Genomic DNA, 22815 nt, shown 5'->3' with positions numbered 1-22815 from the left:
AGTTTCAGCTCTTAATCCTAGTTTTTATCTGAAAAACACAATTTAACACCAGGCTGAATAATATAATCCAAAATCAGCTGCTGCACTCATATCTTTTTATTGTATAACTTAAATAAAAATGTAATTAATTACTTGATGCATTGCTTCTCAAATGCTGAAGTTAATCAATGAACCACTCTAGCTAATTCGTGGCTCCACATTTAAGCTGTTCACCATATAAATTGGAAGGCAGGCTTTACGCAAGTCTCTTGGTTTTAACTGTGCAGAGAAGTGATTAACAAATGGAAAATGAGTTCTCTGATGCAGCTTGATCAGCCACTGTATCGTATGTAACACACTTAGATAAAAACAGAACATACGCTTTGCTGCCATCAAAACAACCAATGAGTCTTTTATTCCTGCAGGAATCCAGATTGTTCAGCTGCCAAGATGCTGGCTGGTGACTGGATGGAACGCCAAGCTGCTTTTATTTGTTTCAGATGGAGTTTGGACTGAAACTCGCTACAAAGCAGATTGACGAGAAGAGATTTTGAGTTGAGAGAACTGTTTTGGTTTTTATATTATTTTTTTGGAAGCCTTCTGATTTGGAAATGTAATTGGGATTATAGAGTTGAACAGAGCAGAATAATTTGTCTTCGATATGAGATGTTCTGTGTTAAAAATAAAACGTAATTGCACAAATGTGACAAAGGCCACATCAGTTTCATGTTTAAGGATCACAGATAACTGGTGTTATAGAGATGGATGTTGGCAGAGCACCCTATTCCTATCCTGAAGCCACATGCAGAATATTACCAAAATATTAAAACAAGAGTGCCACGGTTTATAACAGATCATTTGGCAGCAGCCATGTACAAAATCAGATTACGGAACTGCTCAAACTGCAAGAACGCTGAGTCAGTTTTTGACTGGCAAGAAATCCATCTGATCAGCCAACAGTCAGATTCATAATCGGTCCACCCATAATTAGGTGTCAAGACACCCCCCTCAAATGACAATCAGAAAGCAACCAATCAGAATCAATCAAATAAGAAATTAAACCCAATTCTAAAATTAGTCAGTGGAAACCAATTCATGGTTTAAAAAAAGCTTAATCTGAACAGTGTCTTGCCCCTTAGGACCAAGGTAGCTCAGAGTTTGGGATTATAGTCATCACCTTCAAGTCTGAGGCCATGGTATCTTATGAAGGCAATGAGTGTGCATTCCACCTCTGTGCTCAACCTGATTTTTTTTTTTTTTTTTTGTTAAAGTCAGTGTCTGCTGCATGAGCTGCATGTTTAAGAAAAAGTGGTTATTACACCAAATTAACAATGTAACTGTTGTCAACAGGACGGTTGGTTTACTGAAAACTGATTTCCATCCAGGTTTGGAAATTTGAACCAGCCACCAGCCAAATGCTAGTAAAATATACAAGTTGGCTGCTAGATTTGCTTCACTCGCCAGCCCAAAAAAACAAACAATGGTACTCTGTTGAGTGGCTCGTAGATTTTGGAATCCTACAGCTACATTGGCAGATGGACAAAAAAAAGCAAATTTCCAACTGTATTGACAACCATCATGTGCTCTTGAGGTTACAGATACAACTAGCTGGAATGAGTGTCCTTCACAGTGCTTCTGGAGCTAAGGCCAGCTTATCCTAATGTGTATACAGTCTATACTGATACAGAGCCCATACTGTACCCTACGCTGTGGGTATGGCGTAGATGTGTAACCTTCTTATAGGCTATTCTGCAGTTACAGAGAAGAGTACCCTACACTGTAGATACAGAGTAGATGCTTACCCTAAACTGTACACAATGCTGTATATACAGAATAGAAGTGTACGCACAACATATTCTCATAGAACAGTTAATATGATATCCTACAGAAGATGCATGCACAACAGTTTGTATGATAGACAACTATGTTGCACCCCAAGAATGACATTATGTCCTTAACAGACAGTTATGAAATTAAAGTTATGGAGGTTAGGTTCAGGCAATAAATGTTACTGTGGTTAGGTTTAGGAGAAGAAACATTGTTGGGGGTCTTCAGGTTTAGGCAAGTAAAGTTACTGAGGTTAAGTCTAGGAAAAGAAACATGGTGAGGAAGTACCTTAAAATGACTCAAAGGTGAAAGTCCTTTTTTTGTGACCCATCCACCACCCCCACCCTGCCTCCTTACCAGCCTTTGGGACTGCTTGCTTGTTTACTACTGTCAGCGCATTAGTCACATGATCACAGCCTTTTAAAATATGTGGAGGACCAATTTGAAAAACATATGAAGAATTTGTGAGAACAGCCTGGTATGCTACATTGTATCCTACTCCATACCCGACACTGTGGGTAAGAAGTACATGTAAACCCTACACCGTAGCCAACACTATAGGCATGTGTAGATGTGTACCTCACAAAGTAGCCTGACTTGCATCCCAGCCCCCAGAAATGTAACTACACAAGTTCACAAGAAGTGTGATTGGTGTACTTGGTAGGATCATACTTCCTCCAACACATTTTTGGCTGCTCCTTCTTCCACAGGAAGTTCATAAATATGTACATTTCTAAAACTTTCCTTCACCACATTTCATCCCCCCTCCATCTACCATCCAGGTGGAAAAAAGTGCTTATATTTCATTTATTTTCTGTACTGTCTGGCACCACATATAAAGCACCAGGACACAGAACCAAATTATGACAACAAAGTAAATATGACATGTTTTAGTGGTGTAATTGCACACACCAATGCACAACTATAAATGCTCACAATGATGAAAGCCTCCTGCATAGGCTAAGGGTAGGCTCTGCATACATCATAAATCAGCACTTTAGATTATTATTTATTTATTAACCTTTATTTAACCAGGAAGATCCCATTGAGATTAACAACCTCTTTTTCAAGGGAGACCTGGCCAAGATAGGCAGCAGCAAGTATGAAGCACAGTTACAAATTACACAGATAAAACACAAATAGTATTGAATTTACAAGCAAAATATATAGATAAAACATAGATATCGGGTGAAGAGCCTGAACATCGTGAAGGAGACCACAGTAGAACTGCTGTTCTTTCATGCTAAACTTTAAAGGTTTTCCAAGCATTTCCCACTGGAAGGAGGCCCCAGGGCAGGCATGAAACACACTGAAGGCCTGGAACTGCCTTTGGTTACCTCCGGAGAAGCTAGTCAGGACTACTTTTCCTGCTCTGCTGCCACCTTGACCAACTCAGATAAGTGGCAGAAAATAGAGGAATGACTGTCTGTGTGTGCAGCCTGTGTCTGAGACTTCGCCGCACCCCACTGTGGCAGGTTTTCTTCCAGACTCACTGTAGCATTTAAATGCTGATCATGTCCTGGCAGATTCATTAGCTGTCTCATAAATATTGATTTACTGTCTGTTAAGCATTTATAAATCCCTAAATAAATATTGAATTAATGTAAGGTTAAACAAGACGCCATATCAGCATGCATTATTTTTTCTCCATCTACCCCTCTCTTTGTCTCTCTCTCCCCTGCAGAAGTATCATCCTTTCTTTTTCAGTCTGTACCTGCCTTTTTTTAACCCAGAAATGATGAAGTGATTGACAGTTTGCCTTTGTTTACCCTCCAGCCTGTCTGACCTCTGCCAGCCTTTGCCAGGACAAGACTCAGAGTTGTAAAAAAGGCCAATGAGCTGAGCTGCGCGTTAATCACACTGTTGCTAAAATTAAAACATGACACCCTTCTTGGCCACTGACAGGATCTTCCCCATCACTCTGGGATGTGTTGAACGCCAGCAGGAAGCCGAACGACCGAAACCTTTCCGTCCTGTCTGTCACTGAGGCTCTCCGTCACTGTCTGAGATTCTGTTTATCTGCCTATGAGCTTGTTTGTTTCCCGCTTTATTCTCACTCCATTGCTCTGACTTAGCCCTTAGTTGGACTCTTTCTTTCCCTTTCTTTCCCTCCTCCTGAATAAATCTTCTGTCTGCTCCTATCAAGAGTTAAAGTTGTACAAGGAAAACGTTTCTACATGTAGCACCCGGAGGTAACTGCCTGAACTTTGAAGACTTGAGCACGCAGAGAAACGTAATTCGTGACAGTGCATCTGAGCCTCCACTCTGCTGTCAGGAAGCTGTGGTCCTCCAAGCCTCCTCCTCCTCCTCCTCCTGCACTGCTTTGTTTCCGTGGCAACACATCCTTGACACTCAATGTGTGGATGTGACTGGAGGCCGACACTTAGGGACGTGCAGGGCTTTCTGGTTTGCTAACAAACTGTAGCCATGACTCTAGTCTTTAGCTGCTGCTATGTGAGGCTACCCAGACTTTCCAGCCTGCCTAGAATACAATATTTTTACATACCAGACTTTAGTAAACTGGACACAGGTCCTTAATGTTTCACTGTAATGCTCTCTAAAGGAAAAAAAATGTCGAGTCAAGCTTTTCTCTGGATGCTGTGTTTGGTTTTTACTGAATCATAGCAAAGATTCATTTGGGTAAACATGACAGAAATAGATGCCAGGATGTTGTTAACGGAATTAAAATGACAGTACCTTTGGATATGTAAATAAATCAACCTCATCTCACAGAAATACATGAAATGACCTGTTGACATCGCATTAGTTAGTGGTGACATGTAATCTGTTAACCCTTTGAACTCTATGGTCTGCCATTGCAAAGATATTTTTGCTTAATGTGATGTCACTTCATGGAATATCTTCGAGTGCATCTTATCCCTAAAATCAGTACAACCTGTTCTAAAGGATATTAAGTCAATCAGTCATAATAAGTGATAATAGTATTGAAATTGTGTCATTAAAAAAATCTAATTGGACGTTTCTTTTTTTCTTTTTTGTTTTTACAACATAAAAACACAAAACCTTTTGATCCAAAAGATTTCTAAATGTAGAAACATAAACAAAACAGGTCTTAATGCTCCATAAGTTATTTGAGCTATTTACATTATTTAGTACATGAGATATGGTCATATTTATTAGCAGCGTGAGAAGGTGTTCCTCAGCACCACAAGCAACATGGCGCAATGACATCATTACGAGTGTACAACATGATGACACACAAGACAGAAGTCATACCCTTCTGTGTTGTGGAATAAACAGACTCAAAACACATAGGACTGGACATCTGAGGGTTTACTCATGAGAAAGATGCAGAATTGATTCATCGATTGACACATACACTATATCTACAATTTATGGTGTCTGACAAACAAGTTCAACCAGTTCACAAATATGTGACACACCTACAAGCCTCCCCATACACACACATTCAGAGGGGCTTCCCGTTACTTAAGCTGCTGCTCCCTGTTATTTAGATAATCAGTTCTGGGAACATTTGCTTCTCCTTACATTCTCTGACTTTGGTCAGAGTCATGTCAGGTCACCTGCACTACATCTGCAGCAAAAGAATTAAATTTCTAGCTATTGTGGTTTATTTTATTTTTATTTTAGATCAATACTGGATTATCCAAATAATGACCTCCCTCAGCTGTTATGGGGAAATCTGTGGATTCTACACCTCTAAGCGTTCTGTGTTCAGTGTCAGTGTAGCTCTATCCTGTGGATTAACATCAACATTTAGAACTGCTTATTTTAGAAAACTGACAGGCAAATGTAGCCTATCTCTACTGTGGCAGTAAGTGGTCTGGTTTTTGATTTTTGTGAAAATAAAACCTTATTAAGAATCTAAATTCCTTATATAGTATATGTCTATGCAAAAATGGGTCTGAACATACTGAGGCTGGAGTCACTTTAAGGTATGTCCCTTAACATGTATCTTTTCCTAAATCCAACCACAGTAACTTCTATTGCCAAACCTAACCTCTATAACTTATGTTAACTGTATGTTAACGATGCAACAACAATCATTCCTGTGGCACAAATTCATAGGATATCATACCATATGTTCTTTGAGAATACATTGACATACTACAGTGCATGTTTGCATACAGCATATAGCCTACTCTATATCTGTTTGATGGCTTCTATTCATGGTTCTGTAAAAATAAGTAAGAACTTTTGAAATGAATGGTTGCCGTAAGAATGCCAGAATGTGTAGCTAAAGCATACCATGTTGGTACTTCAAAATGCATTTGAAAATGCTGGGATACGTTCCATAAAACACACCATTTTGGTGCCTTAAAATGTATCTGAAAATGGTAGCATGTGTTGACAAAACACACCATTTTGCGGCTTTAAAATGTAGGATGTTGTTGTTGTAGGATGTGTTTATAACCAATCTTTTGGTGCTTTAAATTTATGCTGTAAATATCAGGATGTGGCAGCATTTTGGTGTTTCCAAACGCATCTGAAAATGCTGGGATATGTCACTAAAAATACCCTGTTTTGGTGCTTGAAAATGCCGCTGTAAATGTCAGGATGTGTTGATAAAAACACAACCTTTTGGTGCTTTTAAATGCTGCTGTAAATGTCAGGATGTGTCAGCTAAAACATCATGTTGAAGTGCAAAACACTGTTGAAAACACCAGGATTTGTCATTAAAACACAATGTTGATGCCTCAAAACACCAGGATGTGTCACTATTAAGCCACTGCTATCATTATTTGTTGAGAAACAGCAAGAACTCACCAAAAAAGCAACCATTTTTGTTGTTTGTTGATTTCTAGCAGTGGTCTCGCTTTGGTCTCACGCCATCCGCCATCCCCTCCACCTCCCACTGACAAAGTCAGCTCATATAGTGTACATGTAATCTTTGGAAATGTTGATGAGAAGAAGTGTTAGAAGAAACGTACAATGCCAACATTTCCTCTTGGTGACTGTACTGGATAAAAACTATATATAAATGTATAATGTTACCTATCATGCAGTTTTCTGAGGATAGCTGGGGGCTGCATTCCAGGATTCTAGGAATCCTCACAAGACTACAAAATGGTAGATGCACTACAACTTGAAATCAAGTCATCAGCTAAACAGTGAAATGTCAGCAAAGGTTAAACGTATAAGGTAAATGTAGAATAATAAGACAGAAGTTGTAGCCCAGTGAGCCTTTAATATCCTGCTGCTGGTTCACAACAACAAACACCTTCCTCATCTCCCTCCCTCCTGTTTTTCCTTCCTTGTCTAGTTAACTCGGCTGAAGAATATTAAGATGGATGGATGAGCCTGAAAGCAAACAGTGGACACATGGAGGAGAAAAAAAAAACAGCAAATGAAGAGCGATGGAAGAGGGGATGATGTTATTTCTGCACACAGAGGCAGCAAAGTCAGATCCGTCTGTTCTCTTCGACAGAGCAACTTGAAAAGAGAAGAAAGTCTTTCCGACAAGAAACTGACCGAACTGATGCATCCATTGACTAAATGACAAATAGCACTAAATTTCACGGTGGGTTTGGAAGTGCAGCAGGTAACTAGTGTCACTGGAAGATGAATTTCTTCAGTGATGAAAGATGACAAGTGAAGAATCAGCTGCTACTTTGGTTCAAAAGTGTTGAGTGATGAACTTGAGGTGATTAATTTTCATCACTTCTGACGAAGATGAATAAATAAAGTGAAAGTGTTGCATCTGACGGGGGAAGAATCTTTTTTAATCACACTGACTGACGCTTCCTCCAGATTTAACTTTTAGCTCTTTACTCACAGTCTGAGTCTCCTCTCTCCTCCCAAACAGTTTCTTGTCATCAAACCTCAAATCAGAGAAATTAAACACATACGAAGGAAGCGGGTGTCACAGATGCCGCAGGGCGGAAACAAGGTTCGGCAGGCAGAGGCAGAGTGAGCCATGCGACGCTGTGATCGCGCCGTGTTAGCAGGTTGTGTTAGCATCCTCTGCTGCTCCGCTGTCGGACATTAAATATTTACAGGCAGCGCTAATTAGAGGAGGCACAGAGGGTGAACGCACACATACACACGCACAAACACACATAGACACACACACACACAGATAACTGAACCTTTTCATTCAGACTGATGCGTTCACTCACATTAAATGCAAAGTAAATGCCCCTCCTTTTAGCACATTCTCATACAATACACACCCACACACACACACACACACACACACACACACTCATCTCTTCACTCCTGACCTTTGGAGGAGCTGAGGATGGAAACACACACACACACACACACACACTGTCTACTCTGTCCACTGAGATTTTGAATTATTCCTGTTTGATGAGAGCAGCAGACAGCTGCTGAACTTCTTCACTGCTGTTGAAATAGTTGGTTAATGGCAGTAATATTGTGAATCATAATAATAGAAAAGCATATTGCAGTTTATTAGAGTTAAAGAAAAATCATCCCGTCAAGAACAAACACTTTCATTCAGCAGCATCAGGTCTGATTCGTCCTCATGGTGTAGGGTCAAATCAGACTGAGGTCACTGAAATCTGAATTGTTTTTTATTCTACTGGGATCTTGACATAAAATTGTGGTTTCTCAGTTGAAAGAAAAAACAACCAATGAGCGTCGCTGGAGGGACTAAAGATTAGCCAATCAGCATCAATTGAAAGCTTAGCTTCAGCTTTGACTCATGCTCTTGTAACGAGGTAGTACTCTTGCATTGTGTAGATTAAATGATGACCTACTCTCAGTCACTGATAGGCTCTGACCCGCATTTTTTTGGCACTGGTGAATATAAAACAAGAAAATCAGCCTCCACAGCCAGCTCTCATTAACAATGCAGCTCAGCATGCACTGAAACAAAACATACAAAAAAAAAAAAAAAACATGCAAGGCTTGTTGCAAATCAAACAGACACATCACCTGGATTAGCCACAACTAATGAGATAATAAAGCTACCTGCACAGTGCCCTGCACAGCTACTTGATCCAAATACATCTCCAACCACCCAACATCATCACAGAACATTAATTAGTGTCTTCGGGAGCTTTTATGGCACATTTATGTCAAGTAACACACACTCTTAACCATAACAGGCTAAACAGAGGAGGCCTTCGGCTCCACTTATCACCCACCTACAATGCAGCCCTGGGATCCCTCCCCAACCAACTTAACACCTATCCACACCTGGACCCATCTAACCCTAACAGGGTGGGTCAACGACTCACATGTGACCTCAACGACTCTGTAAGGGCACACACACACACACACACACACACACACACGGTTTTAAGCCTGCAACTACGCACCAGTCCGTTAGAATTGAAGAAGCCTCTTGGATTAGAGGTGAAACATCTTCATGAAATTCAAGCAAGTCCAGTTGCCTATGATATAGCATGTTGCTGAAGATTTTTGTGCAACAGAGTTTAGATTAAATTAAAAAAAATTAAAGATTTATTCAGCCTTAACAGGAGGCACATTTTTACCTCATTTTAACTCACTGCACACCACTGAGTGTTGGACATGACAATAGAGCTGATAGCTGTAGATACAGTAGCACGTGTGATGTCTCAGATTGTCGGGGGTTTACCAGGAACAGCTGTTGTTTATTTTCCTTCTTTTTCTCTCCTTTGCCCTCCTGTCACATACGTCATTCAACTTCAGAAGAACTGCATGCTTCCCTTCCTGTCTGCTTACAAATTTCACGTCAATTTGTGTCTTTCCATTGACTTAAATTGCACAGCATGTAAATTTCCCTCTCTATTCACTCTGAAAACAACCTGGTTATTGTGGAGTACTTTCAATTGTTACCAACTGCCATCTGTCAGCAAGTGGTTAGTAATTATTTTCCATCCTGAGTTATTTCTTGACAATTATGGCTAAATAAGAATATATATATATATATAAACAGTTCTGTATATGCAGCATATAGAAAAGGTTACAGTCATTATGAGCACAGGAGTCATATTTCCCCAAGCTGTCAGCACATTTACAGTGAAAAAAGAGAAACGGAGAGGGGGAGGACTTGTCAGCCAAAAGTGGTGGTACGAACATTAATGCTCGGAGACGGAAAAGAGGCAGAAAAAAACAGATGTGTCAATCGGGAGACATCCTCTGTTAATCACATGTGTCAGTGAAGAGAAGGGCTGCCATTTTCCCAGACTGTACCGCAGCGAGTAAATTGTCTCCAGAAGAAGCAGCTCCGACGGGAATGCAATGATTGCTGTTCTTCGTTTATTGCCACTCGCTTCAAGTCGGCTGGTAATGAAGAGTCCGACTCTTATCTGCTAACAGCCGCAGAATAACCCTTTAATTAACCCATAATGAATAAACCCTGAAGTCGCAAACATTAGAAACTGTGGATGTGACTGTTGAAGAACTCAGTTTTCTGGTGTTGAACTGTGTCTGAACTTTAAACTCCACTGAGGATAACAAATGTTGGAGTGTCTCTGAAGCTGCCACAGTTGGTAACACCTCTCACCAGCAAACTGAGCACTACTTACAGTCAAACTAAAATTTGAATTCTCTTCACTTCTTATGTAAAGAAATAAAAATCATATTACTGCAACTATTGTGCCTAATTTTACTGAGGCTCTGAGAGCCCAGAGCACTGCAAAGGAAAGAAACACATTAAAAAAGACATAACATGAGCAAATGCAGAAACATTTTCACCAATTTGACGACACATCTGCAGTATTTAGGGCCCTTTCATTGCTAACTCATTTGGTCCCGATTGCTGGACTTTTTAATTTGATCCAGACCAAAATTATACGTGTGAAACCTCCCTGGATCACGGTTCTAATCAAACAGCTGAACCTTAGTCCAACAAGAAGAAGAATTATTAAAACCATGTCTGTCCCCCTACCACCCTAAACTTTTTAAATCTATTGTTTAAAAATTAGGAGTTGTACATAAAAACCTAATAAAAATTAACACTTCTTCTGTGACAGTAAGATATAACAGGATAATTAAATGTGGCCTGTTAAATATCAGGTCTCTGTGATCTAAAGCAGTGTTAGTAAACAAATTAATATCACATATTCACATTAATTTACTCTGTCTCACCGAACCCTGGCTGTGTCACCATGAATATGTTAGTCTAAATGAATCTACTCCCCCCAGTCATAATAATACCCGGATTCCTCAAGGCAGAAGCCGAGGAGGGGGAGCTGCAGCCATTTTTAACTCTAGTATAGTAATCAGTCCTAAACCTAAAATAAATTAAAATTCCTTTGAAAGCCTCGTTCTTCATCTTTTACATCCGACTATGAGAACCTCACAGCCACTTCTATTTGTTATAGCGTACCGTGCTCCTGGCCCGTATTCTGAATATTTATCTGAATTCTCAGAGTTTTTATCCAGTTTAGTTCTTAAATCAGATAAAGTTATTATTGTCTGTGATTTTAATATTCATGTTGACGTTGATAATGACTGCCTCGCTACTGCATTTATCTCATTATTAGACTCCATTAGAGTGCACATAAACCCACTCACTGTTTTAACCACACCCTCAATCTTGTCCTGATGTATGGAATTGAAATTGAAAATTTAATAGTCTTTCCACAGAATCCCTCTCTATCAGATCATTACATAATAACTTTTGATTTCTCTCTACTTGATTACACGCCATTTGGCAAAAGCTACTATACTAAGTCTTTATCTGATAGTGTTGTAGCAAAATTGAAGGAAATGATTCTATCAACGTTAAATTTAATGCCATGTCCCTCTGTAACGGAGGTTTCCCGTACTGACTTTAAACTCTCCCAAACTGATTATCTTGATAGTGCTGCAGGCTCACTGCAAACAACACTCGACTCTGTAGCACCTCTTTAAAGAAAGATAATGAAACAAAGACAGTTAGCTCCGTGGTACAACTCCTCAATCCAAAAATTAAAACACATATTACTAAAGTTTGAAAGGCATTGGCATTTAACCTAACTGGAAGAATCTCGTTAAAATGTACTGGAGGGCCCTTTGCAATGCCAGACCAAACTATTACTCAGCATTAATAGAAGAAAATAAGACCAACCCCAGGTTTCTTTTCAGCACTGTAGCCAGGCTGACCAAGAGTCACAGCTCTATTGACCCCCGAGTAATTATTTTATAGGCTTTTTTAATGACAAAATTCTAACTATTAGAGGCAAAATTGATTACCTCTTGCCCCCAGACAGTACCAATCTGCTTTCAAACACAGGGACCTTAAACACAGCTGTAAAACCTGATAAATATTTGGATTGCTTCTCTCTGATTACTTTCAATAACTGACCTCAGTGATTTCTTCATCTAAATCATCAACATGTCTCTTAGACCCCATCCCAACTAGGCTTCTTAAAGATGTCTTACCTTTAGTTAACACTTCTATATGAGACATGATCAATATGTCTTTATTAGCAGGCTTTGTACTACAGTCCTTTAAGGTAGCTGTAATTAAACATCTACCAAAAAATCCCACCCTGGATCCAGGTGTCCCATATCTAATCCTATCTTTCTCTCAAAGATCCACAAAAGAGTAGTCACAGACCAGCTGTGTGACTTTCTTCATGACAAATATGTATTAAAGGAATTTCACTCAGGATTTAGAGTGCATCATTGAGACAGCACTAGTAAATATTACAAATGATTGCTTCAGACAAAGGACTCATCTCTGTACTTGTATTATTAGATCTTAGTGCTGCATTTGACACAACTGACCATCAAATTCTGCTGCGGAGACTGGAACATGTAAGTGACCTTAAAGATTCTGCACTGAGCTGGTTAGAATCCTATTTATCTGATCAATTTCAGTTTGTTCACATTCATGATGAATTGCATACCAAAGTTTGTTTTGGGGCTCCACAAGGTTCTGTGCAAAGACCAATTTTGTTCACTTTATATATGCTTCCCTTAGGTAACATCATTAGAAATCACTCTGTAAATGTCCATTGTTATGGAGATGATACACAATTGTATCTATCAATCAAGCCAGAAGAAACAAATCAATTACCAAAACTTCAAACATGCCTTAAAGACAAAAAAATCTGGATGAGCTCCAATTTCCTTATGTTAAATTCAGACAAAACTAAAGAGAAGTTGTGGTGTGGAAACATTTCTTTGGATGGTTTGGACTAACGACAATGATGGGTGTGTGTAAAACAAAGGCCTGTTCGGCCTACAAAACAAAATGGCTGACAACACAGAACTACAAGATGGCTGAATCAAAGCTGGCTTCAGATCACGAAAGGTCTGTTTGACCATGTGTCAGGACAAAAACAAAGGGAAAAAAGCAGGAACTTTGAGTTGGATGTAGCTCTGCTGAAAGCCAATTTGTAAGTGAGTCTATGTGAATGTGATTTGTGTTGCATAGAGTCTGGATTAGTGCAGAGGATGTTTAGTTGCATGCAAGACTCTGTTAAGAGCATTCGCAAACTAACATCACTTAGCTTTGGCAAAGCCAACTAACCAATAACCTAACTGCAATAATCACAACAATGACTCAATAAGTAGCATTAAATCACAGTTGCCAAAGTTAAACAGTCTTGCTTAGCCTGTGCAACTGTAGTAATGTTATGCCCAGTTGTTACATTACCAATCCTTGAATTGATAGAAGAAAGAGTCGCTTTGTGGCGTGCTGCTTTTGTTAGCCGGCAGAGGAAGGCTGGAAAGAGCTGTGGTTCCAGAAGCAGTCTTTGCTCTGTCCTTGTTCCAAAGGTGCAGCCTGTTGCTCTGTGTCCTTGCAGAGTTAGACGTTGAGGTACGAACTCAACTTGGTTCTCCTTGTTGCTGGAAAGTTAGTTGCAAACATTGTGTTTGGCACACTAACTTCTCTGGTTCCAGGTTTTGCTCCTCCTGTGAGTGAGGGCAAGTTGTGGTCCAGGAGAAAAAGAACAAAAGTCTGTAGAGCAATTGCAGGAGTCTGAGCTGGTCAGCAGCCAGGAGGAAGAGGGCATCTGAGTCGGTCAAGGGCCCAGGAGGAAGAGGAACACTGTGTGGGAGAGTAGAACTTTTCCTACAGTTTGCCTGGTGACATCACTGAGTCAACTCAACTCAACTCAACTTTATCTATGTCCCCAAGGGGGCAATTTGTTTTGCAGCATAACAGATATACAGTCACATGACACTGTAAAAGTACTGTCCACTCAGGTTTGAAGACTGGTCTTTCACTTAGGTCATAGAATCAGGCATCCTGTGGAGATAAGGTCCAAATGGCTGTCTATGTTTGAGAACAAAAAAAACCTGCGTACCCAGAGAAGAAACCTTCACATGTCCAGTTTAGATTTTAACAAATGACAAATCATCTGTGGTCCAGTGAAGCAAGACGAGACATAATGAAAACATTAGTGGTAAACTATAGGATATTGAAAGCCAAGAGCAGCCGTGCTTCTAATTACCTACAAATACCACATGAGTGATGGGCTGGTAAACTCCAGTAAACAGTCAGGATGTTTCACTGGCTGCTGAACGGCAGCAGAGCAAGCTGCCACTGACCGCTGGACTTCACAACAAATCCCTGCAGGACTCCACTCATTTTGGACTGGAGAAGGTTTATTGGTTGATGCTGTTTGACAGGCAGGTAGGAAACTCAGTTAGCTGTGAGTGTAGCTGTACTGTAAGTAAACAGTCTGAACTCAGATCAGTTTTCTCTGACAGAGATAAACATTTAGTTCTCATTAGCAACTCTGAGAGAGGACACAAGTTTAAACGTCCAGACTAACATGTTGCAGATGAAGAAAGAATTCAGGCTTTAATGAAGTTATTTTTTCTGCTTCTAATGAGTGAGATCAATATGTCAGAGTTTACAATGAACCTGGGTACAAATTTGTGGTGTCAACATTTTTGAGAGCATAAATAGAGAGATGTTGAGCTTTTCAAATGATAATCAGTAAGAGTGTACTGGTAAATCACCCCTTAAACCTGTCAAATACTGCTGGAGAAATGGCAGTAAGTGTGCATAAATTATTTGTAGTTGTAGAAAAAAAAACATAAAAAAAGTTGACAAAAATGTCAAATATTTGTCGACTAAACATTTTGAATTTCATCGACTGAATGGTTTTAAATTTTCGTTGACTAAAACTAGACTAAAACTATGAAAGATAAAATTGATCTGAATATGCGTAAATAAGCATTTTTGTCTCAAGACTGAGACTAAATGCAAACTATCGTCAAGTGATAGGAGATAGTACATCAGGCAAGTGAATCTGCTATGCCCTTGACCCATTCTCTCACCTCTGCCTGCTCACAGCAGGAGCTTTGCTTTGCTTTGAATGTGGCCTGCTCCCAGCAGACACAGAATCTGAAGAGCAGAAAAGTTAGTGCGCCAGGCAGAGAAAGTCTTTAAACTAACTTTTCCAGCAACAAAGAGAACCAAGTCAAGTTAGCACTATACTTTAAACTCTGCAAGGAGACAGAGCGACCGGTCTCCTTGGGTCCGCACCCTCCGAACATCTGAAACCACAGTTCTTACCAGTTTTCATCCACAACAGACAACCACTGGGTAACAAGCAGCACAAAGCAACTCTTCCCTCCATTCAGGGATTGGTAACTTAACAACGAGGCATAGTAGTATTTTAGCTAATTGTGATTTCATGCTGTTCACTGACTTATTGTTGTGACTGTTGTAGTTAGGGTCTTGGTTAGTTGGCTTCACCAAAGCTAAGTTGATATCAGTTTGCTAATGCTTCACAAATCTTGTCTTGCAAGCAACTAAACATTCTCTTCACTAACCCAAACCCTTTTGGAACATATATCACATATGCATATACATATATACATTTGTTGCCAACATATCTAGTCTTTCAGAGGAAACTCAAAGTTCCCACTTTTTTTTTTATAACTGCCCCCAACCCTGAGATCATTTTCGTTTCAGTCATCTTTGAGCCAGCCAATCCATTTGAAGTTTCTTTTTGTCATTTTCATTAACTGGCTATCAGTTTTCCATCTCAGTAATGGTGCCCCATAAGGTGATTTTAACGTAAAGTAAGTCACACTATTTAACATAAATAATAATTAGCAATATTTAATAATTATTTCTGTGGCACGGTGGTGTGGTGGTTAGCACTCTCGCCTCACAGCAAGAGGGTTGCCGGTTCGATCCCGGGCGTGGGAGCCCTTCTGTGTGGAGTTTGCATGTTCTCCCCGTGTCAGCGTGGGTTCTCTCCGGGCACTCCGGCTTCCTCCCACAGTCCAAAGACATGCAGACTGGGGACTAGGTTAATTGGTGACTCTAAATTGTCCGTAGGTGTGAATGTGAGCGTGAATGGTTGTCTGTCTCTATGTGTCAGCCCTGCGATAGTCTGGCGACCTGTCCAGGGTGTACCCTGCCTCTTGCCCGATGTAGCTAGGATAGGCTCCAGCCCCCCCGCAACCCTCAAGAGGATGAAGCGGTTAGAAGATGAATGAATCAATGAATAATTATTTCTGATAGCCATTTTGATACTTACAGCTACCCGTTTGTTATCTCAGAGATTGTTAATGTTGATGTTGTTTCTTGTGTTCTGGCAGGAAAGTTGCAGGATGGTAACAAAAAGTAACTCTGAGGAGAGGGAGGAGGGGTTAAAACTCACCCGACTGTACACCACATTGAGGTTTGGGAACCAGATTCTTCTTTTTGTTGTAGTGGCATAACACTTTTGTTTTTATGTCTTGGTTTATAATATGTCTTGTTCTTCCATTTTCACTCCATCCTGCTTTACATCACATAGTTTTCATCAGTGCATCTCTTCTCAGAATCAGCTTCCCAAGTGTTTTTGATGATAATGAACCTAAAAACACTTCACAGCTTTAAAGCCTCCTCTTCAGCTCTCCAATCCGCTGTTCCTAATCTCCCTTCACTGCAGCTAAGACATTAATAACTTTGGAATAAAAAATTACAGAGGTGAACTGGCAAACGTTTAAGTGGAGAGGCTGAAAAAAAAAAAAAACAGGAAAAAAACCTCCAGAATGCTCAGACTCCCACGCGTGCTGATAAAGTCCTGGCTTCTGCTCTCTCTCCTGGTGTAATTATCCAAACCAGTCAGATATCACGCCGCTAAATGCCAACTCTCTTATTAATCACCCATACACACACATCATTTAGCCTGCACACACTCACACACACAGTTTTAGCTCATAATGAGACGTTTGCAGAGGCCCAAATTTGGAATGAAATATAAAAATCCCCTAGATACACATTTTCTATCCTTCTCTTCCTCTTCTCCGCATATCTGCATCTCTCCATCACTTCAATGCAAACAGCTTCATGGTAAGATTTTCATTCATGTTCCCATAGTAACAGAAAAAAAACAACAAAAAACAAAAGGAGCATTGCGATAAATCGTGCTAATGTGAAATAGTGTCTCCTCGCTCTCTCTCTGTGTCCATCTCAACCTCGCTCACCCACTCCAATTCCCTCCATTATGAAATGACCCATTAAGAAGAATCAATCTCTTTGATGTTGTTTGCCTCATCGTGCAGCTCTGACACCAGCCCAGCAGTAATACCTGAGAGAAGGGTCATTAAAGGGATTATGGGTACAACATGGGGCCACGCTGCAACACTCAAAAAGCCATAATGACGGAGCGGACCGCCCCCGAGGGCGTCATGACTTCAACACGGCAGTTAATGATGCAGAGTTTTAGAATGTGAATCACAGACGGGTTCCTTTTGTTTGCCGTCTATAACAAACATAAAGGTGCTAATAAATGATTATGATGGTAAGTAATACATATTGACACCTATGGAGTGTCCACATGCAGTACAAACCAAAAGATTTATTCATTACATGCGTTTTTCCTGAATTGGACAATTGGTTCTGTCGTTTCCTTTAAGTATGAGTTTCTCTGTCAATGTTACACTGTTGGATGTTGATATCAAACATGGCCATTTACATGTGACATGATACATTTTGGGATGCAAGACGAATATCAGAATTCTTTCTGACAACGAAGCGAAATAAATAAAAAAGGTCAAATCATATAATATATTCATATAATGGTAAATGGTAAATGGACCTGCACTTGTATAGTGCCTTTCTAGTCTTTCACTTAAGACACTTTTTACACTACAAGTCACATTCACCCATTCACATATTCCTTCACACACTGGTGGCTGAGGCTACCAATACAAGGTGCAACCTGATACTCATTTTTTAACACACTCATACATCAATGGAACAGCCATCAGGAGCAATTTGGGTTCAGTACCTTGCACAAGGATACTTCCACATGCCGAATGGAGGAGCTGGATTGGTGGATGACTTCAGGCTTCAGGACGTTCTGAATACTCTGTTTGTATTCAACTTTGGGTACCAATTAATGTCAGCTTGTGATGGATGCCTTTATATGATCATCTGCTCCAAGCACACTATTGCAGGGCCTACACTGCTACATGTAGCTACACGTAACATTAGGAAAACATGCCCCCTAAATTTTGGATCATATTCCTGCCAGAACACGTCTGGTTGTGTTTAGATGCTTTTATTGTTCATTTCTAATGGGAGGAAGTGCCGTTATACACACTCCTTTGGCAGCTGCAAGTATGCTGCTACATGAATGTACATGCTAACTTCCAGGAAAAATGTAATCTTATTTGCTGATGGTGTTAATAACTCTCTTTATTCAGATCATATTCCTGTTGGAACATGTCTGGTTGTGTTTAGAAGCTTTTATTGGCGATTTTTAGTGGGAGACAGTGCCGCTATACAGTCATTCCCCAGTTGCAAGTGTGTTGCTGCATGTAGCTACATGCTAAGATCAGGAAAACATGCACTCATGGTCGCTAATGTTGTAAGTTTCTCCTCAAATTCAGATCATATCCCTGCTTCCCTGCTGGGACATGTCCGGTTATGTTTAGAAGCTTTCATTGGTGATTTTTCATGATAGAAAATATGACTATACACAGATCTTCCCCGGCTGCAGGTACACTGCTACATGTAGCTACATGCTAACATCAGGAAAACACTAATCTTGGTTGCTGATGATTTCAATTCTCCCTGTATTTTAGATCATATTTCTGACAGCACGTGTCTGGTTGTTTAGAAACTTTAATTGGGGATTTTTAAGTGCTGCTAAACACAATTCTTCCCTGGATGCACGTACACTGCTACATTTAACTACATGCTAATGTTAGGGAAACGTGTAATCTTGATTGCTGATGTTAGTTTCTACCCAATTTTGGATCACATTCTTGCTGGTACATGTCTGCTTGTGTTTGGAAGATTTACCTGGTGATTTTTAAAGGAGAAATGCTGTTAAACACGTCCTCCTCCAGCTGCAAGTGTGCTGCTACATGTGGCTTCATGCTAAGGACAGGAAAACATATACTCTTGGTCACTAATGTGTTTTTAGTTTCTCCCTAAATTCAGATCATATCCCTGCTTCCCTTCTGGAACATGTCCTGTTGTGTTTAGAAGCTTTCATTGGTGATTTTTCACAATAGAAAATTCAGCTATAGGCCTACAGAGTCCTATCCCGGCTGCAAGTACACTGTTAAATGTACTTACTGACATCAGAGAAAGGTGTAATCTTAGTTGCTGATGTTGTTAATTTCCCCCGTATTTCAGATCACATCCCTGCCAGAACATGTGTGGTTATGTTTAGCAGTTTTAATTGGTGATTTTTCATGGTACAAAGTGTTGCTATATTCTTTTACAATCTACTGCAATGACAGTGTAGAGACGCCAGTGGTGTCAATTCTTTTTCAATAAACATAGCCAGCACTAGCTCCAAAAGTGGCTAAAGTTTCCAGTTAATGTCATGCGCTTGCGTATATTGGTGACTTTATTGCACATTTATTTGGGATGAAGGAAGCATTTTACGACTTTGCCGAATTGGATTCAATAGAAGAATCCTAAACAGAACATTTGAATGCAATAAGAGCTCGCTTGCACTTCCAATCCAGAGAGCCAGTGTAACCACCAAAACTCACTACAAATGAGCTTCCTCTATAATCGATTGTGTTAAATAGGCATAGGAAATATCATACTGATCACAGGCCTCTCAACTGAATCACATCGTGTCATGGCAGACTTTGTGGTATCAGCGAATTGTTGTCCAAATAATGAATGTAGTATTGTATCCTTATGAAACTAATAATTTACACCCTTAGACCTCAATCATGGCTACCATGAAGTGTTTTTCATCACCTGAGAACCTCTCACTGACCTCACCAAGGTGTACTTGTTTCTACTGTGCTTTCCCTCAATAAAAACACATAAACACCATTCTTTTATCACCCGAAGCAACTCACTGTTTGTTTTTTGTAAAAAAAAAAAAGCTGTAAAAACATCCTCCCTCTTCTTCTTTGCTTCTTTTGGTGACTCCACAAACAGAACAGGAACTCCTTGACAGAAAAAAATGCATAAATTACCTATTTTCCTCTCATTTGTCTTTCTCTCTTTGCACTTCTTTCCTGACACTGTGTAATCTTTTCTGTTGGCTCTATACACAAGAGACTTATGTACCAGCTTCTCAATATGTTGGAGGAAGCGATGCAGAGGGCGGGGAGGGTGGAGGCATCCCGGAGGATAATGAAAGACACATTCATCAGTATAAAGAGGTTGGGAGTTCATGAAAGAGAAAGATTGTGAAAGATGTGAAGGAGACCTGTTAGATTGAGTGGAAGAAAGCAAGAGAGAGATAAGACGTAGAAGAGACATGGATAAACAATAAATAAATAAATCAGATTTCTGAATGAACTGACTGAATATGACTGGATTTTTAACAAACTAAAGCAACATTTGTTGCAAACATTAGTTTGACTTGATGACAGCAGAGACAAAAAGAGGGTGATGTTGGTCTGCTTTAAAACAACCTGTTAAAAATATAAATCTTAACTTAAGATTTACTGTACTGTAGTGTTTTCCAGAGCTTCCTGTGCGGCCATTTTACAAATTCCGACATGTGGACAGAGAATTATTTTCACTAATTTCACTATATTTTACTTTATATAATTATATATGACCAATTCTGCCATTACTTAAAATTTCTTTGTCATTTCACCACCACCTCCAAGCTCTTTGATGGTACTGCTCCGTTTCATCCGTATCTATAAGCTTTCAGGAAACGTGCACAAATACAAAAAAAGATAAATGCAGAGTTCCAACAGAAGGCGCTATCCATTTCCCTCTCTGTATCTAACGTTGAGCATAAATGAGCCTTTATTTGATAACTACAGTCTATGTGCCAGTAAAGTCTGCTGCTGTCCAACATATTTGGATCTCACCAGTCATAATGTCCAGTGAAAATAATTCCATCTGAGAATATGTAGTCCTAACATGTCCTCCCAGCAGTTGAATGTCCAACTATCATGTCGCATTGTGGAAAACTGGACACTGTCTGTCCAAAATGAATCTGTTAAATATGCATTTCTTTTACGTCATGTAATACCTAGTTCACACTACACGACTTTGGCTCTGATTCTCCAATCACAACCATCTTTGGAGCTCCCTCACAAGAGCCCCAGATCAGAGGGAAACTGGCATTGGGTCTGCGCTCACAAATCATCCTCTCAGTGTCAGACCTGCCAACCTTGAAGAAAGGTTATGAGTACCACCTTACCAGACACTCGTGCGTGGTCATGAACATATGTGGACACGGCGGCACTTTTTTTTTTTTTTTACCATAAAAGTCAATATGCACATGTGGCAAACAGAAGAAACGAGCATACGTTTACATATTCATATCTATAGGCCTAAGCCCCACATACGTCCATAGATGCCCAATATTTGTTTTATGGCACAGATCAAGGTCAGTTTCATCATCTGATGGTAGTATTGATCATCTGCTTAAAAAATACAGTAATATGTCCTGTTGTGACAAAAAGAAAGATTTCAAGTGGGATTCGGGGGAGAAAATTTTGAAAGATCACATGGCGAAATCCTATTTTCATGCAATTTCATACAGATATAGATAATAGATCATAGACAAGTGCATTACATTAGCATTCCTCATCATGTTCTTGTGTAGTACAACACCTATTACAACTACTCTCTTCTTATTGCCTTGTTTTTTTCTTATAGAAATTCAGCAGACTCATCAAACAAAAAGTCTTTTTATCATAAGTGTGTTACAGTTATTCAGGCAGGGCACATGGTTTCATTACACAGTTGAATGTAAATTTGTCTGCAATTTGCTTACCTTGGTACAATTCTCACCAGCAATGTACCGACGACAGGCGACTTTGACACTATTTACTTCAGTGTTTGCCCTACCATTTTATTGGGGGGGCACCCCACCCGCCCCCCCCTTGAAGGTCAAGTTAATTTTATGTGAACACACTAGAGAGCGTAAAAAAATAAATAAAAAAGGACTCGGCGGTGGAGTGAGATTTCTTAAACGGGCGTGAGAAGGTGATACTGTCTACCGAACTGAACACACGGTAACTCCGGTCTGAGCTGATGGTGAGGAGCTAATAAGAGCTAACTGCTAACAGACAGAAGCTAACTGCTAAGATAGAAGCTAGCTCTAATAGACACAAGCTAAAGTTAACTGTTTACAGACAGAAGCTCTCAAAGCTCTCAATTTTTGCATTTCTTACGTCATTTTACCTGTCAGCGTTGTTTGAATTGATAGAGTCATCACTGAGGACTACCCAGAGGTGTGGGCGAAGAGGGTTTATCTATCTTGATGGTGAGGGCGACAGTGTACTGTCTAACTGGATGGAACTGAATCAAGCGCGTCTTTCTTAGTCAGCCGTGGATGGGAGGGCGGAGGGGAGGGGGGGCGGCAATATGCAGCAATCCAATTGGCCGAAATCTTTTCGTTCCACCTACGCGCCTATATTCACCGGGTATCAACTTGAGTGACATCTTGCATAGACAAATACACTGAAACCAGCGAAATGCGCGATCGAGTGATATGCGTACTTTTAGAGCATCAAATCGTACCAGCGTACTTTGATGTCAAAATGCGTGCCTGGTACGCCAAATGCGTACAGGTTGGCATGTCTGCAGTGTTATGTGTGAACTGTTAAAAGATGCGAACCAATGCAGCCAATGAGAGCGCAAGACATGGGTTGAGGACAGAGACAAGCAACACTGCAGCACTTACCAAGGTGTGTGTTTGCGTGTTTGAGAGGGACGGAGAGAGTGACAGA

At 40.1% G+C, this 22815-nt stretch overlaps 1 protein-coding gene across 2 annotated transcripts in view; it reads right to left on the bottom strand.

Annotated features, from left to right (window-relative positions):
- The window catches only part of LOC125905328 (glutamate receptor ionotropic, kainate 5-like), a 369618-nt gene that overhangs the window by 202984 nt on the left and 143819 nt on the right, over positions 1 to 22815 (bottom strand). The window lies entirely within an intron of this gene.

Source organism: Epinephelus fuscoguttatus, linkage group LG17 (genome assembly GCF_011397635.1).
Source record: "Epinephelus fuscoguttatus linkage group LG17, E.fuscoguttatus.final_Chr_v1".
In the NCBI taxonomy this organism is placed as follows: Eukaryota; Metazoa; Chordata; class Actinopteri; order Perciformes; family Serranidae; genus Epinephelus; species Epinephelus fuscoguttatus.
This window is presented reverse-complemented; position numbering and strand designations above follow the sequence as displayed.